Source organism: Panthera uncia, chromosome B4 (assembly GCF_023721935.1).
Source record: "Panthera uncia isolate 11264 chromosome B4, Puncia_PCG_1.0, whole genome shotgun sequence".
Taxonomy (NCBI): Eukaryota; Metazoa; Chordata; class Mammalia; order Carnivora; family Felidae; genus Panthera; species Panthera uncia.
In genome coordinates this window covers 114554340-114566609 of record NC_064809.1, presented here as the reverse complement: position 1 = coordinate 114566609, position 12270 = coordinate 114554340, and the positions used below count along the sequence as shown (strand labels likewise).

At 43.7% G+C, this 12270-nt stretch overlaps 1 protein-coding gene across 4 annotated transcripts in view; it reads right to left on the bottom strand.

Moving 5' to 3' along the window:
* ELK3 (ETS transcription factor ELK3) overlaps positions 1–11551 on the bottom strand; it is a 68985-nt gene extending 57434 nt beyond the window's left edge. Inside the window, exon 1 of one of the 4 annotated variants that reach the window (XM_049626113.1) lies at positions 11073–11551. The gene's annotated coding sequence lies outside the window, so the exon portion shown is untranslated. The remainder of the gene's footprint in view (positions 1–11072) is intronic. The other 3 variants (XM_049626112.1, XM_049626115.1, XM_049626111.1) reach the window with 3 other exon arrangements.
* Positions 11552–12270: the final 719 nt, after the last annotated feature.

Here is a 12270-nt window from a genome sequence, read left to right as displayed (position 1 = left end):
TATCTTTCCCTCTTCCTGGAGTAAATCTACAGAAACCATTTTATAGGTCTTTTTTTTTAAACAGTATATCTAGAAAATGATACTAGTTAATGGATCTTGATATTCTTCAGAAGTATATGATCAGTGTTAAAACTTTATAATCTAGCATACTTGCACTGATAATTTACAAATGGCTAATATTATAAACATTCTTCCTTTCTGTTTCTGAAATTTAACATAGGCCAAAATGTGATGGCTCCTGGAAATGCTGCGATTTAGCTGGATAATACGGGCATCAGCTTGTGTCTGGGTCCTGCTGTTTACAGTACTGGTGCAAATATAGTTACGAGTTACCGGTATTTGTGACATCTTTAGAGACTGCTGAGAAGCACAAGGCGCTGCCTTACACGGATGGTTAGCTAAGGAAGGAAATGGCCCCTCCGGCTTCTAGATTCTGTGGTCACTTCAGCTGCTCAGCTCTCATTGGGTGCTCTTCTCAGCAAAACTCTTTCATGGTTTAGGAAATGCAAATTCTAGGCATCACCAGTTTTACATAATCTGTTGGGATAATATATTCACTTTGCAAGGGATCTATAAAAACCGGTGACTCTGCAGTCTTCAAAATGTCATCACCTGCTCATGTGGTGGACACCTGTGGGGGATTTTAGCTGCATCTCAAGCCGTGAAGGTAGACTATCCCTTTTATGCTTTTACGGGCTCCACATGCACGTTTCTCTCACATTTTTGTACATTTTGCTACATATGGTGATTATGGTACCAAACGCAGAGTTTCATCTAAACTTAAATAACTTCTAATCAAGTTCTTTTTAACACAAAGCAAAAATATGATGGCATTAAGATAAAGTGGCACACAAAACGCATCTCATTTTCCACTGAACGTCTATTTAAAATCGAGCCCGAATGGTCGAGAAGCTACAGTAAGTGGAGCACATTTAAAATATCTTCATGTGGAGTACAGTTATTTCTAAGAAAACTGTCGCAAAAATAGACAAAGAGTGATTTCAAAACTAATCTTTGCCCAATGCCATGTTATTTTAAACCTATTTATCAACCCCCCAAATGTACTGAATAAATGAACAAAAAAACCATTAGAACTGTCATCTAGTGAAGACCGATGATTTATTATTCATTTGTGTCTGGTTAATGCAGACATATTAACCTTCAAGAGCTCTGTAAAAACATCTGATGGAAGAGAATGGCTGTTGGTGGCATCAGAAACACACATCAGATACATATCCCAAAGTGTCTTGATGGCCCTTTCTTCCCATTCAGAAAGCTGCCATCCACTAACCTGGCTTGGCCCTTTCCTGGAATGTCACACACAACTTGATACTCTACTCTTCCAATAATTGTTCCACAAGACTATACTAACTGTAAAAAATAAAATAAAATAACAGCCAGATCTTGCTGTAGATGATCTTCTCTCTCTTGCTAAAGAAAGTCACCCTTCCTACATTTTAATCAGCTGGAGCATATATGATCTCCTATGTCAAGGTCTTAAAGTTTCTACTTTTCCAAAGTCAAATTAGTAGGTCTTAATATTTAGGTTAAGAAAAAAAAAAAAAAAGCAAAGGATGTGGCCAAGGCTGGAAGAGGATGCTGTGCTTGTGGTTCAGCTCTGATTTAAATCAGAGCAGGGCAATGCCCTTATTTAAGAGCAAACACTCTAAGCTCTGGAGAACCTCCATGTACGTGGGTCATTTGTTTGATTCAAGGCATCTTCTAACAGCCCATACCTTTGTAATGAAAGTAATTCACTTTAAGAAAATGTTATCACCACTCAAAATTGCTCAATTTATCCAAGTATCCTAAATGCCAAACTGAGAATTAGCACTAAAGCACCCAAAGAAGTGAATGAAGCGAAGTCAGGGAATGTCGAGGGCTGAGTGGTATTTTTGCCTTGACTCTCAAAGATGAATTTAGCCCTCTGCTATAGGCTCAGCATGGATGGGACAACCTAGGTCTGCTTGGGGCTTAATCAGTTCCCAACCTGCACTCAGAATGTCACCTGTAGAATTTGGAGATATTCGTTCTAAAATACTTTTAAAAAGAAAAAATGAAATAGAAGTAAAAAGTAATTCTCTACCACCCAACACCTTCTGGTCTAAGTGATCAGTATCTTGGATCAGGGCTTGGATTAGTAGAAATAACTTCCCTACTAACGCTCATGGATTCTAGATTCCAGAAGATATAAAAATGCAAAACCTGCATCCATATATGGTGTTCCAAAGACTACTGAAGGGTTTGGTCTCTTCTTGTATGTTCTTAATGGGACCTGCTGAAATTATCAGGAATATTCACTTTCTCCTCTCCTATGCATTATATTTTTTAAAAATCCAAGTTTTCTCTGGGTTCTCACAGTGAAATAATGGTGCTTTTGGATGAGAACTTTAGCAAATGTTCCCTTATGCTCCCGTCCTCTATACAGAATTAGGGCTCAGATCCTACAGGAGAACAGTGGCTCTGGATGTAGAAGGAGCACAAACTGAGATTATACAGTACCATGTTCTCTTAGATGCCTGCATCCCTCTTATTGCCAACATATGTGGAGGCATACCCACACAGACAGACACACACACACACACACACACTCCTGTCAATGCTTATCTTTTTCACTTTCAAGTGAACTCCAATCACCAAGGCTTATATTTTAGCCTTTAAAGGAAAAATTTCCAAACTCCAATAAGGAGATAGTGGGGAAACTATATTTCCAGTTCACTGAGTATTAACCAGAGAAGCGCTCTTCTTAACTCTAAGTGTTCAGAAACTGGATGACCGTCTACCCCTTTTCTTGCTTAATCGAGCATTCTGACCTTTCCGGGCCTTGGTATCATCTTACTGAGGATGAAGAGAACTTGCAGGTGCAGATAGTGTAGGAGAATCCTGGCAATTAATTCCTACAGAGAATTCCTGAAGTTACCCAGGAGCACATCCTGGAATAAATTCTGGGGCTTATTCTGCTGTTGTTTTGATCCTTCTCTTCTGACAGTTAACTGCAGAAAGAGAAATCTGCTTAATCATACGTTCCGGTTAATCAAGGTTTGACTATCAACAAACTGCTATTTGGCAAAACCAGCTGAAATTCACAGCAGAGCTAGCCTTCCTCCACTAAAAGCAATGTAGATATTAGTCATTCATCCCTTCAAATACACAGGCAGAGTCTTTTGTTATTTTAAAAATTAATCAGAAACATCATCCGTTAATTACAAAAAGTTACAAACAAAAGCTACACACGCGGGTTTTAGTATAAGTGAAGGACTTGGAACTGTAAATATTATGGAATTCAGCCTAAAGAACTATGAAAACTTGGTCAATTGAAGTCTTGATAAAGACTAATGATGATTGCTATACAATGATCAATTTTAACATGGAAAGAATTTTACATCAAGATCCTTCCAAGTTGTACTGACCTATGAATTAACTGTTAGCCAACCATTCCAGGAATAACACCGATATCAGCAACAGGGCTGAGGTTTGTCCTCTCAGATATTAACAAACTTGTTTTCTGTACCGTTCTTATAAGTCTGGATAAAAACTCTGGAAAATGACATATCCTCTACAGAGTTTCTTCCTGGCTGGCTTTATGATTTAACCAAGAAATATGCCTCTTATTAATCCCAAATAATTCACTGTCCGGGAGAGGGTTGGATTTATGCATAGCAATAAAGTGCTTTATCAAGTCCAGTGGCAAGTTTTTTCCCCTTCAGATTGTTTCTAATTCAATGAATGCCAGGTATTGGACAACGTGCTGGATGAATACAAGGATGAGAAAAACAGAACAGGCCCAGAAGGAGCTTCCAGACTTCACAGACGTGAAACACATCATGGCGCTTTCATGTGCGGGTACCCCTCACTCTCCGAATCTAATGGATTCAAGGGTTTGGCAGAGACTTCGGGTAACAAGGGAGGCTGTGCCATCAAATCTACTTGGCTCCTGAGTTTGGAATAATGAGTATCAACGAATAATCAGGGACACCAGACCCATCTCCAGAAATATAGATCACAAAGTGTTCACTACCTACGTTTGGATAGTAAGAATTTGGAGAGGGAGAATTCAGGTCAATGAGAAAACCTGTAAATAAAGGTGGCAGGGGTTCCAGAGGCTGGGGCTGATGACCAAATGACAGTGGGAGCTGAGCCTTGAAGGATGGCCACAAACTGGCAACACAGAGTGAGAACAATCTATGCAAGTGGGGGCAGGGAAGGGAATTCCCAGGAGAGAGAACAGCATTTGGAAAGGCCCAGTGGCCAAAGAGCTCACGACTGGTCTGAGGAATGGATGAAAAGCTAGCGTGGCTGGCCCAAATCACAGCTTACATTAAGGATTTGGGTCTTTACCCTGGCAGAAACCACTGGGAGATTTTAAGCAAAGGCGTGAGGCAGTCAGACCTGTGTATAAAGGATCACTCCAGCTTGTGGGTAGACAAGGGACTAGAGAAGGCAAGAAGGAACAGGGGACCCCCTCAGACACAGCAGTGGAGGATGGACAGCATTTTCAAAGACTATAGGAAGGAAGGAGCAGGGACTAAACCTTGTGATCAAAATCCTATCTGGGCCTACTCAGCATATGACCCACACACAGTCACTGGTGTCTCCAAGAATGACCAACCGTAAGCCATTTAGATATTGTGATGCTGGTCACAAACCTTAAAAAAAGAAGGAAATGAAGCACAGCAGCTAATACCAACCTTTCCTCGAGTGTTCCTCACTCAACAAGGGGCCAGAATGGGATTGAAGGGGAAATTTATGGGGAACCCCTTTTCCAACCACAGAATACTTCACTTAAATCGCTGTGTTATGTCTGAAAGTCGGCTGTTTGCAGAGGACAGCAAAAATTTTCACATTTTCACAACTTTTAGAAGAATTCAAGTTCCTTACTTCAAAAAAATAGTACAACACAACTTTTGGCTTGAAAGGGATTACCCCAGTCTCTCTACCTGGATCACTTCACCATCCAGCTGGAAAACTGAGTTCCAGGAAGATGGAAGGATAGTGTCTCAACCCAACTTTTTTTTTATTATTATTTTTAATGTTTATTTATTTTTGAGAGACAGAGAGAGATGGCATGAATGGGAGAGGGCAGAGAGAGAGAGAGAGAGAGAGACCCAGAATCTGAAGCAGGCTCCAGGCTCTGAGCTGTCAGCACAGAGCCTGACACAGGGCTCGAACTCATGAGCTGTGAGATCATGATCTGAGCTGAAGTCGGACGCTCAGCCAACTGAGCCACCCAGGCACCCCTCAACCCAACTGGTTTTAAAGGAATCTACTTTTTTCCTGCAGCACACAGATTACTTAGGTTAGCTTAAGTGGTATTAAATAATGTAGAAGGGACTTTTCCTCCTATCCTATTGCTGAGGAAATCTACACATTTTAGTGATTTATGTTTAACCAAGCAGATTAAATAAAAATACTGCAGTATTTTATGAAGGTGTTCTGGGGTTTAATAACCTACATGATGGAATCATGAAATTGTCAGAACAAAAAGAAATAGCTAGGGCATGTTTTGGGGTGGTAGAAATATTCTATATTTGAAGGTAAGGGGTATAGATCTCCTGGATATATACAAAAACACTGAAGATCTGTCCATTTCCATGTATGAAATTATACCCCAATTAAAAAAAAAAAAAAGGACACCTACGATCTCAGATTCCTTGTTCTACTGCTTGGAGTAAAGGACTCCTGAACCCAGTCTAAGAGAAGGCATTAGGTAAGTGTGTTTTATATCTACCCCATCATTCCCATATTTATATGTGGAAAATTAGGAATTATTATTAGATATGGTATCTTTAAAGATACTTATGATACCATGTGTTTTAGAGCCTTTTTTAGAGCAGATATGTGAGTAAATTAATTTTAGTCCAATTCAAATTAGAATGTTAGTATAACCATCATCTTAATTTCTTTAAAAATATACAAATAAGTCTTACGAATTATAAAATAACCCCATTTAATTCTTAGAATTGAATAACTACCTTCCAGGAAATGCAAATTGAAACATATCATCGATGAGTTACTAATTTCTAGTGGCAATTCACACCAAATTACAATTTATTGAAATGACCAATTCAAGGTTTATTTTTAAACTGCTGACACATATGTTAAGCTTCAGGTAATGGATGAAAGGCCATTTTTATTTTGGTTATAGGCAGGAGTCATAAGGAGTCAAATTTCTGCCCAGACTAGTTACTTAAACTGAATGATCTACCATTGTTGAAGGTTAGGATTCGTGAACAGATGGTTTTATACACACACACACACACACACACACACACACACACGCTGATAACTCAATTTCCTGGGGCTGCACTTTTGGTGGTAAAGACAGTTGTCATAGTCTCACTGCTGCAGTTTCAACCAAAAAGTTGGATGATCTTAATTCAAACTGGCCATGAGCAATAGTAATCTTGGGATATGAATCCATTTAAAACACCAATTTCAAAGTTTGGAAACTCTCTGGATATAAAATGAAACACTAATAACTAAGAATTGTCTCAGTGTGCAAGAGACCTCTTCCTCCCTCTTTAAAGCTCAAGGTATATTTTCGGTTTAACCTAGCTTCTCTTTTTTCATCATCTAACATTCTATTTTGATGTGTAGGGCCCTGGACTTCCTGTTACTACATCTTGATATTCTACTGCAAATTATGACTCATTCTTAAATCATAGAGAAAGTCATCAAAATCCCAAATTTCACAGCACATATGAATTCAGTCTTTTAAGAGGTCAGCATTCTTAGGACATTACTTGGAGCCGCAGAGACAAAAACACTGAACAAGTCCATGTAGAAATTATGTCAATCCACTGTTGAGTCAACACATTTATTAGATCAATAAATATATGCTCTACGTGTAGTAATTTTAGTCTTGGTACTAGTTATGAAAGTCTGTTACATGATATGTTAAGTAAAAATAAGTTATAAAATAGCAAGTATAGTGTGACTCCAATGAAAAGTTTTATGTATGTGTGCATGTATGTGGGTGTGTGTCCATACACACACACACATTGTAGAAGACTGAAAAAAATATACACCAAAATGTCAACGGTGGGATTATGGGAGAAGTTTATATTTTTCTTCGTGGTTTTCTGACTCTTCCTAACGTAATTCACATTAACTATTTTTTTTTTAATTTTTTTTAACGTTTTATTTATTTTTGAGACAGAGAGAGACAGAGCATGAACGGGGGAGGGGCAGAGAGAGAGGAAGACACAGAATCAGAAGCAGGCTCCAGGCTCTGAGCCATCAGCCCAGAGCCCGACGCGGGGCTCGAACTCACGGACGCAAGCTCGAACTCACGGACCGCGAGATCGTGACCTGAGCTGAAGTCGGACGTTTAACCCAGTGAGCCACCCAGGCGCCCCTCACATTAACTGTTTTTTAAAACAGAAGTAAAACCTCCTGACTTTTAGAAAATATTGTTATGCTAGTGTGATCTCAAATATACTTATAAATCAATCTACAAAGGGGGAATTATGGATAACCAGGACATAAAAAGCTCTTGCCGGAAACATACAGAAAAATCTGACAGGAGTGGGGTCCTTCATTCAAATGACCCGTGTTGCTCCCGTGTGTGTGTGTGTGTGTGTGTGTGTGTGTGTGTGTATGTGTAGGTGCAGGCCCTCATGAAGGGGCAGAAGCCAGCTGCCTGCAGCCAGGGCACAGCCAGAATAGAGAACCCATTTCTTTTAAAGTTTAATGAGGAACCCCAGGTCTGGAGAACATGGAGATGGCTGAATTATTCCCTAGGACTGGAAAGGAGCAAAGCAGTATTAATTCATAGGCAGTAATTCACCATCACCAAAAAAAAAAAAGAAAAAAGAAAAAAGAAAAAGGACTACTCCAGGAAGTCACATCCTTGGACAATTTTCTGTTAGTGTTTTGGGTTTGTCAGTAGGTAATGTTCTATAACCATATTGGTTTTTTGAATTGGATAGGTATATAAAAATAATTGGGTAGCACAGAACACACAAAACCCAGTATCTGACAGCTAAGAAAGGAATATTTTAATTTATATGCACTGACTGGAAGGACTTTAAAACCGATTTCAGGAAAAGATTCAAGTTCCAAAAAGTTATTACAAATATAAATTTCAATATATGATCTCAGACTTACATTTACTGTATATTACAGTTTTGAATTATTTTTTTAAATAAGAAAAAGAGATCTTTAATAAATGTTTTAGGAAACTCCAAAATTCAAACAGGGCTGAAAAATCACTACTTTCCCTATCTGGGCTATTGCCGTTCTGGTCCAAAAAGCATTAGTATCAAGTGAGCGAGGTTCAGAGATGGTCTAATTCAGCTCACAAAGGTAAACCATCACAATTCATCACTTAAATGTCCTTCTATTATGTATTACTGACCAAAAAGACAGAAAGGGAGAGAAAATTCATGCACACTGTATTACATATGTGGCAGAAAAGTACAACTTATAACTTGTAAATGTCCTGTCCATTGAATGGCTGCCTATAAAAGACTTATCATCGTTAATGTAAATAAAGCTTCTCAATCTGGCCACTACTGACATTTGGAGCTGGAAAATTACTTTGGGGGGCTGTTCTGTACTTTGCCAGATGTGTACCAGCATTCCTAATTCTTTACCCCACTAGATGCCAACAGCACCCCCTCTGGTTAAGACAACCAAAATGTCTCCAGATATTGCCGAATGTCACCTGGGGGAGAAAATTACTCCAGAAAGTCTGTTTATCCAGACTGGTTTGTAGTTTGCTCAAAGGGGCCTTTCTTGAGCCTTTGGAAAGCTTTTTTTCCCTTATCTATTTATTGTAAGTTCTGTTATCCTACTCACAGCTTTCAATGCAACAATTTATTGAGCATCTACTCTGTGCCAGGCACCATGTTAGGGACATCTGTACTTGTGTCCACTGACTCACACCCTAGTTGAGCTGTTTTCAGGACATGCTTTGCGACCATAAGAGAAACACCAACACCTCAAAAACCCTCAAGAGTATGTCCCCAGCAACAGGTTCTTGTCAATAAAGCAACCCCACAGTTCCAATCAGGTTCCTTAAAATTCTTTACCCTTTTTAGCAACTCTACACATTTCCAACATTTAAAGGTTTAAAAAGGAAAAAAAAAAAAAAGGCCAGAAGGCCTTTGCTATTTTGCTATATTTGGCACAGAAAGACCATCAGGGGGTTTTGCAGGCAGGATCATTACTGGAAACTCTAAAAACACTTATGGACAGTCTTCTTAACTGTCTGACCCACATGCCCTCCTAACACAATTTGTAATTTTATAATCCCCATAAAGTGAAACCCATAACTGACCTATCCCAAATAAATGTGTGTCACAGACAGAGAAAAAGGGAGAGAGATCAGAGGGTATTTTGTTTGGCAATAAAGCAATAAGGCTCAGAAATCGATTTGAGTTCATTAATATATGCCTGGAACATGCTTAGTTTCTCATCTCCTCTGGCTCCCCACCTTCCACACCCCCTCCAACAAAGACATAAGCACAGAAGAGAGAGGATGGGTGTGTTTAAGCTGCTTGGGCAATAGAAATTTTACACACACACACACACACACACCCTACACACAACTGGGAAAGAAAAACCTGTAAGTCTGAAATCCAAAATGGCCAAAGTGACTTCAAAGTTTCAAGATAGTGCCCTGAAAAGGTTGTTGGCCAGCTGCACCTCTAAGTAAATAAAGCCGTAACTTGTCTCCCTCTGCAGCACAGGGCTCCCTGGGCTGACAGTGGCTGCACAAAACCCCTCCTGTGCCGAGCAGCGGAAACTCCTAATGAGATTAGTTGGTGTGTGTGCAGACATTACTTAGCAATGACTAAAGGGGCTCTCTCTTCCTGCAGCAGCCAGTGGAAAATTCAGGGAACTTTTTCCCCCTGCAGCAGCAGAATCCCTTTAACCCTCTCCCCAGCCAACTTCCAAAAACAACTCAGCCTCCCCCAGCCCCCGTCGGGCTGGGGTGCTGGGGGTAGTTAAAGACCGGCCAGGGGCTTCCAAAAGCGGGAGGGTAGGAGGGGGCCGGCGGGGAAGGGGCGGGGGACCCCTCGAACACTACAAAGGAAACTGTAAAAGGCACAAATACATAAACCTGAGAAGGAGCAAACCAGTTTCTTTGTGAGCTCCTCTAGTGAGTCATTTTCAAGATGCTGTCTGCTGCCAGTTTCAAAGCGGAAGCGCATGGCAATTAGTCTTGCCGTTTCCAGACAAGCCAGAAACTCTCCCGACACTCGTTTTTTTTTTTTCTAAAAAGCCCCTTTTGCAGTTTCTGAAATAACATTTCTTACTCCCACCCCCACCCGCCACCTAAATGCAGCTTGTCCTCACGAAGGTTCGGTTCAGAAAATATAACAAAACCGAGACCTCTTATTTTTCTTTAACTCTCCAAAATTTTAATTCCTCCTCCCGAAAGTTAAGTAGCATTACAGGCCAACATTCAGTTGCAAGCTGAAGAGCCCCTTCCTAAAGAGCTGGGGGCTCCAAGACCGTCTCCTGCCCCGATCCTCTGCCCAAACCGTGTCCAGTAAAGACTCCACTGGCTTTTAAAGGTCCACCTGGGCGTGCGCCTGGGGCGGTGACCCGGGCGGGGGTCACCTGCCGAACGAGAATGGAAGCGACCCCCAGCCCCACGTCTTCGTTCCCCACGCCCTCCGCTTCCCCCTCCACCCCTGTCCTCTCCCCGAATCGGAGCGTCGGTGCCCACTGCCACCCCAGGAGAATGCCAGCCCCGGTTGGAAGGTCGGCGGTGGCCCAGCCTCCAGGCACGCAGCCCGTCCCGCCGCCGTTCCTCCCAGGGACCCCAAGTCTCCACGTCCCCTCCTCCCCCCCCCCCCCCGCGCGCCCCCTCCTCCGAGCTGCAGCGCAGCCCCAGGGCAGGGTGCCGCCGGCGCGGGGTCGGACGCGGCGCGGAGCTCCCGCCGGGCGGGCTGCGCGGGCGCAGGAGCATCCCCCTCGGCGCCCCCTTCCCAGGCCCGCAGCCCACCCCGCGGCGCCCACCAGCCCCACCCCCACCAAGCCAAAGAAAAGAAAGAAAAAGCACCCCCGACGAAACTTTGCAACTGTCCGAGCAACAGGCAGAAACCCCTGCTACCTACCCAGATGTGGGGGAGCTTTCAAGATCCTTCTTCGGGGGAATTTCTAGGAGGAACCGGGCGAAAGCCCCCGACTTTCCATGCTGACAGGCGTCTGCAGACGGTCTGTTGCTCTTGTAATGAGATCCTGATTTTTCCCCCTTTTTTTTTCTTTCTCTCGCTCCTCTTTTTTTTTTTTTTTTTTTTCTGGTGGTTGTGTGAGAGCAGGAAGTTGGAGCAGTCAGGCCGAGCCGGCTCACTTCCTTTACTGCATTATTCCCCAGGCGGTGTGCAGTCTGTGTAAACAGGCTTTTCCGCCCCGCGCCGCGCGCCCCGGCCGCGGCTGTGCGCCGGGGCTGGCCGCCGAGGCCCGCGCATACTCCGCCGCCTGCGCCCCGCGCGCTCGCCCCGCACCGCGCCGCGCCCCCGCCCGCCGCGCGCCCCGCTTCCTGCTCGGCCACCCCAGGGGAGGAGCCTCCGGACCCTCTGTGACTCCGGGCGGCCGCAGCCCCTCCCCAAGGCCGGGGACTGCTTGGCCAGAAACCCAGAGAAGCGGCCCCCCGGCGCGCGGGTGGGGACCCCCGGCTGCGGTGGACCCGGGGATCCCTCCTTTCCCCTGAGCGGGGAGGAGGGGGGGTGGGTCTCTGCGCTGAGCACTGCAGTGGGGTCGTGTCTTGCCCAGTTGGCCTGGGCTGGAAGGCCCAAAGCGAGGAGGCCGCTAGACTTGGCTGTTTTCTGTTAGCTGGGATGGCTGAGTTGTGGGGCAGTGGGGCACGAGGAGTGGGGTGCAGAGTTGGGTGGCTTTGGGCAAAGGGCTGCTTTTATCGTCGGTGGGGACGTGATTGCTTAGGAGGAGATGTTTTGATGTCCAGAAAAGGAGGCACGGTTTCTGTCTAGGGATGGACACAGTTTCTGTCTAGAGTTTAAAAAAAAAAAAAAAAAGCCAGAGCTCAGAGTAGGGGGCCCACTTTGGGGAAAAGAATAAGGAGCCATAAATTGGAAGCCAGGATTTGTCAGGAAGAGACCTTTCTGGCCGTTTACTATGGCCTACCGCAGGCCCAACCTTCCCTGCCCTGCAAAGGAGCTCCGGAGGGAAAGGAGCAGCCACCAAGGGGGCCCGAGTGACTGAGGCTTCAGAAGGAGGCTCTGTGGTCGCCAGACAGGACTATACGCCACAGGATCTCTCAAGGACGGCCCACCCAGAGGACTCAAGCCAGGCTGT